Raw genomic sequence first — 6269 nt, 5'->3', positions numbered from 1 at the left:
CATGGGAGGAGAGGGCTCGGTGAGGGAGGGAGTCGAGTTCTGTTGCGGACAATCTGGAAGATGGGGGCCCGACACTGCTCCCAAACTTCTGGGAACCCTGGCTGGGAACCCACCCCTCTGAAGTGTCCTGCCTAGGCCAAAGCACAGTGGTTGGTCCCTTCCTGTGTTAGTTTCCTAGTGGTGCTGTGACACATTACAAGCTTTGTGGCTTAAACCAACGCAGATTCACCCCACGGCTCCGGAGGTCAGAAGGCCAAAATGAGCCCCGAGGAGCTAAAATTGAGGTGTCAGCTAGGTTGGCTCCTCTGGATCCAGAGGATCTCTGCCCCTTCCAACTTGCAGAGATGCCTACTTTTTAGCACAGAACGTGTGACCTTCGAGGTGGGGTTCCTCCCTTGTCCTCGTGTCCTGCCACATCCCCTGCGTCTCACCCTGTGGGGGACTGAAGTGTCTGCCCTTTCCTGAGCCCCGTGCTGCTCCATGTCTCCGCATATGTCCCTGCTGCAGACACCGCCCCACCTCGTCCCCAGCCACCTGGGGGCACTCCTTGCCCCTCAGTGCCGCCCGGCTGCGCCCAGTCTCTGCAGGTAGGACAGATGCCTCCCACGTTTCTCCGCTGGCCCTCGCTCAGATGCCTTCTGTCTTAGACTCTCTCCGACTCGCCTATGACACGTTCCTGGGTATGTGTATGAAGGTGTGTGTATAAAGTGAGGCAGCAGACTCAGGCCACAGGAAGGCTTTATTCCCTGGCAGCTATAAAAATGAAGTTCCTGATTTGGCGTAATCGTGAAACCTTGAGTACTGTACAATGTATACATGAGTGTTTAAAAACATTAACAGCACAATTCAGACATTAAATACACACAGTGAAATAATTTCTGTCCTTAAAAAGTTTTGGTCAAAAAGTAAAAAACGCACGTGTTGTGGATTGTATACCCTGAACACAGTCCTGATAAAAAACACCTGGAAATTCCAAATGGGCTGTGATAAACGTAGTTAAATATAGAGCTGAGATAGAAAGGAACACAGGGAAGTTCTCGTGAGCCAGAAATGAAGACAGAGTGGAACACCCACTCTGAGTATTCAAGGAGAGGCTGCACCTACCTGGAGCAGGGTGAGCAGAAGGGAGCATAGGCCTCGGGCCCCTGGAGGTGAGAAGCTGGAACTGATGCCTCTAGACAAAGTCTCTTGAAGGTGCTGTCTTCAGAAAATACTGAGCTCAGTAAAAATGCACCCCAGCTCCACAAGCTGTGTCCTCAGAGAGTGGATGCTAACACAGGCATGCAAGAGGTTTCCTGGGGAATGATGCCTCTGAAAGGTCAGAGGAGGAGGGAGGAGGGCTCTGCTGGCAAAGTCTCAGACCAGGGCACAGATCCAGCATCTGGGAAAGACGACGCAGGTCTGGGCAGCAGCTCTAACGAAGTTCCAGCCGACCGAACACGGGGTTCTAGAGCAAATGTCACCTGGCAGAGGAATCTTGTGCAGGGCAGAAAGGCCCAGGCCTCAGATCCCACCTGCTCCCTGGGCTGGGTGGGGCTGCCCAAGAAAAGCATGGCCTTAGCTAAGGCATGTCCTGAAGGCGTTAATAACTGGAACTGCCTGTTGAATCACTCCTGATAGCTGAATGGTAAGTTCTTGACTAGAAATCTGAGTGGCTTAACTCCACGGCTGCCTCGAGGGCAAAACGCTTATCTGTCTCAGGCTAGGCTCTAGGCAACAGAAGTAGACAGGACAGTATCTTCCTTGAAAATCCAAAACCACAGCCATTACCTCATGGGGCTGGGATTCAAACTTACCATTACCCACAGGGCTGATAAATTGGCATAAGAACTGGAGTTGGGCCAGTGCTTGCACTTGAGGTTTCTGGTTGAAGGGAACTCTGATGCAGGAGGGACCATCCCATAGTCCAGACCACAAGCCTGGCTCGCTGTAAGCTCACAACCAGAAACTGTGAAGCCCACAAGGAAGGAGTCCACCATTGGTGAGAACGCAACAAACAGCACGATCAAAAATCCTAGAAGTTGAATTCATGTGATCATCCAAAATAGAACATAACTGTTGAATAGCCTCCAAAGGTATAAAACGAACAGGGAAGAACCTGGAAGAAGCATGAAAAAGGCAAGGTAAACAGAAATCACCAATTTTTTAAAAAAGATTTTATTTATTTTCAGAGAGAGAGAGAGGGAAAGACAAAGAGAGGAAGAGAAACATCAATGTGTGGTTACCTCTCAAGCACCCCCCTAATGGGGACCTGGCCCGCAACCCAGGCATGTGCCCTGACTGGGAATCGAACCGGTGACCCTTTGGCTCACAGGCCAGTGCTCAATCCACTGAGCTACACCAGCCAGGGCAAAGTCACCAAATCTTAAGAAAAATCAAGATACTATTAAAACAATTTCTAAACATAAAATATATAGTCACTGAAATTTTTACAAACTCAATGGACTGGTGAAACGGTAGACCTAGGCACAGCTGAGAAGTTAGACGCAGAAAAAAGTTAGCCGGATGAAAGATGAGGAAAATACACAGAAGGAAGGACAGAGAGCAAAACGACAGCTGGAAACACACCCTTGTTACGACCACAGACCTGAAACACCTACATCTACTCAGACATTCGCGTCTAGGGAGAGATCGTGAGGACATTAGGGGAAAATTGCCATTTTTCAAAGAATAGTTGACGATCTTCAAGAATTGATGAAAGACAAACATAAAATCCTCAAATTCAAGAGAAACAGGTTGACATCAAAGGAAAAGCTACTAGATTAACAACAGACTTCTATGATGAAAACACAGAAGTCAGAACACGGGGGGTGACACATGTGAAGTGAGGGAGAGCAGCTCAGCCTCGGTGTTACACCTCCGTCCATCATCGCTCCCAGAGGAAACCACATAGACATTTTCAGAAAATAAAAACAGTATGTGCCATTCACTGAAAAACTACTGAGGACTACCCTTTGGGAAGAAGGAAGGAGGACATAAGGAGAACAGTCAGCAGAAAAATTTAGTCACCATGGGTAAATGGAACATGCATCGGCTTCATCAGACAATAAAGACAAAGTCAAGGGACACGACAAAGTGGAGCTAAAAGACTGAACAATCACACGTTAAGAAAGATGGGGCAGGATGTCAGTAAAAGCACCTCAGGGTCCTTGTGATTTCAAGGGACAGGCAGAAATATCGATTCCTTTTTAATGTTTTAACTGAAACATACACGTTTAAAATGTTTGTCATTAACTGCTAAGGGAACAGAAGCAGAATGGCTCCCAGCAGAGAAGAAAAGGGAATAAAAAAAACCTGACTAGGCCCTGGCTGGTGTGGCTCAGTGGATTGAGCGCTGGCCTGAGAAACCAAAGCATCACCGGTTGGATTCCCAGTCAGGGCACATGCCTGGGTTGTGGGCCAGGTCCCCAGTAGGGGGTGTGAGAAAGGCAACCACACATTGATGTTTCTCTCCTTCTCATTCTCCCTCCCTTCCCCTCTCTAAAAATAAATAAAATAAATCTTAAAAAAAAAAAAAGAAAAAGAAAACCTGATTAACCTAATAGAAGGTAGGAAAAAGGAGAAAGAGGCAAAGTATGGTCAATGAAGGCCACAGAATAAGATTTAAAATCCAAATAGATCTGTATTCACCATTTTATGGGAAGAAAATAAGCTCTTCAGTAAAAACAAAAAACAAAAAACCCTGTCAGATTATAAACTAAGCAAAAATTCACTCTATGCTTTGAAGTTTTAGTGTGAAACGCAAGGTCGGGGTGACGGTGGAACAACTTCGAACACACTAAAGCCACTGAATTGTACACTTTACACGGATGATTTACGCTTGGCGAAGTAAATCTCAGTAAAGATGCAATTTATTAAAAGCCAAAAGAATCCTAGATTAAAGACCTAACCGTGAAAACCATACAGGTTTTAGAATAAAATGTTGAGGGCTATCCCGAAGGCAATGGGGGAAGTAAGAAAACAAAAAAGGACAGGAAAAGCACAAACCCTGAAAAAGAAAAGTACTCGATTTGCTTACGTTTAAATATAAATAACGGTGCAACACCTACCATGAACGACGTTGAGAAGAGAGAGCGGGAGAAGATTTCTGTCCTGTGTACAGTCAGCAGCGCATCGCTCAGCTGGTAATACTCAGACACATCAAATGGAAGCTAACACCAGAAGGAGGTGGGGTGGATAACCTGTCGCAAGGTTACTCATGCACCGCAGGTGAAGTGGTAGAGTTTGTGTGAAGTAGGCTGTGAAAAGTGAAAGAGGTATATTGTCAAACTTAGGGCAACCATTAAAAATGAGGTGTAACTAATAAATGAATGGTCAAAAATAGAATTTTTTTTTAAATAATTCAAAAGCAGACAAAAAAAGAGGGGAGGTATCATCGAACACCTGGAACTCAGGAAAAACTACTAGAAAGATGGCAGAGCTAGGTGCAATCATTAATGACATCACATTAATGATATAATTAACATCATTAATTACATGAAGGGTTTGGTGATGAGACTAATATCCGGAATATTTTTTTAAAGCAGCTATAAATCAATAAGAAAGACTTCACAACGGAAATATTGGCAAAGGATAGGAAGAGGAAATTCACCGAGGAAGAATGCGTAGGAAATACGAAAAGATGTTCAACGTCCTTAATCATCAGGCAAACACAATATAGACACGGAGGGAAGTTGTGAGCTACTGGTTCACAGCCACTGTGCTGCCAAGGCTACTGAGCCCACTACCAGGGACTGTTGGCAGAGATGTGAAGACAGAACCCCACACACTGCTGGTGGGAGTGTCCCCAGGCACCCTCCCGCTGGTGAGCAGCCTGGGGAGCCCAGGGCAGGTGGAGGCGCTCCTGGCACCCAGGGTACAGGGAGACACTGGGCAGGTGTTGTGGGCGGCCAGTCTGTTTCCATTGCTCAGGGGCATGGAAAGTCCACCGGAGCTCGCTTATTTGAAGAAATACTATATAGTGGTTAAAATGAATCAACCAGATATGCTTGTTTAAACATGACCTGTATCTCGAAAACATAATGACGAATGAAAATAAAAAAGCGGATTCCAACAGGATCTGGACTGAACTGCATCACTCACACGAAACTGTAAACTACCAAAGCCAATGGAATGCACTGTTTACTGATAGAGGGAAGGAAAAGCAGCAAGACAGCTAGGAAGTCTGATCTCTGGGAAGGGAAGGGAAAGGACTGGGTGGCACTGGCCTTATCTCTATCTCTAAGTTTCCACTTTTAAAGAGAGAGCTGAGCCAAAAGGACACGGGGTCCTTCTCCTGTCGCCTCCATGCGGCTCACCCCTGACCTCCCTGGGGCCCCTTAGGTGAACAAATATATTCTACTCCCTACCCCCGGCCCCTTTAAGTTAGTTCCAGTTGGATTTTCATCACTTGTCATAAGGTCTGCCTGTACGTTCTTTTTTTTTTTTTTTTTTTTCCTTTTCATTTCCAGTTCTTGCCACCTGGAAGGTAGGTATTCCATAAATATGTGACTGAACCTGTCCAGGTAAAGGAGTCGCCAACTCCAGGTTCTACCATGCCTTTGGGGATATCTCTCGTGGGCAGAAAGAACACTCACAGAGGGGACGGAGACTGCAGCTTAGGGTAAACAAGTCTCTTCCCACTCGGCCTCAGTTTCCTTCCAAATGACGGGTCTGGACCCTGCGGGCCCCAGCACTCTAGAATTCTCGGAATTCTGTCCTTTCAGGTCACAAACACCACTCGGGCATTTCACAAAAGCACTCAACCCCCCGGCTACCCTTGGAAGCACAGCCCGCTTCCCTGGAACCCGGGGCTGCACAGAGCTGGTCACATGAACTGGGGCTGTCTTTGGTGTGACGGGTTTCTTAGATCCCTTTGTGAGCGCAGGTTTGAAAGGGTTCTGGGTTTGAGAGGAGCAGGGGATCCGGCGGGGGAAGGCTGTCGGAGCCAATCAAGCCGCCTCCAGACCCCACCACGTCGCCCAGGCTGCGCGCTCTTATTTCTCCTCGGCGCTCCCGCCTCTCGGTCTCGCCCTAGGGTGCCGGGCAGGCGAGGACCCCAGGTGAGAGGCCCGGGGGGCCCGAGGGTGGAAGGCCCGGGAGGTTCGGCCCGGGCTGCACGACGGGCCGGCCCGGGGCTCAGGGCGTGTCCGTCGCCGCCAGGCTGCTCGTTCGACACTGTTCGCTCCTACCGGCTGTAGATGGAGCTGTCTGGGTTCCTGCAGCCTCCGACGAGCCTCGGAGTGTTTCTCTTTAAACGGCCTGAGAGGGACATGCCTCCCAGGATGCAG

General features: G+C 48.0%; 1 long non-coding RNA gene across 1 annotated transcript; it reads right to left on the bottom strand.

The window, feature by feature from the left end:
- Positions 1-758: 758 nt before the first annotated feature.
- Positions 759-6266, bottom strand: LOC123480180 (uncharacterized). The gene is made up of 3 exons (XR_006656080.2): positions 6171-6266; positions 4050-4238; positions 759-2098 (listed from the first exon to the last, which is right to left on the bottom strand). It is a non-coding gene; the product is annotated as an uncharacterized lncRNA (long non-coding RNA).
- Positions 6267-6269: the final 3 nt, after the last annotated feature.

Source organism: Desmodus rotundus, chromosome 6, assembly GCF_022682495.2.
Source record: "Desmodus rotundus isolate HL8 chromosome 6, HLdesRot8A.1, whole genome shotgun sequence".
Classification (NCBI taxonomy): domain Eukaryota; kingdom Metazoa; phylum Chordata; class Mammalia; order Chiroptera; family Phyllostomidae; genus Desmodus; species Desmodus rotundus.
Note: the sequence above shows the minus strand (reverse complement) of the source record. Positions and strands in the feature narration are given on the sequence as shown.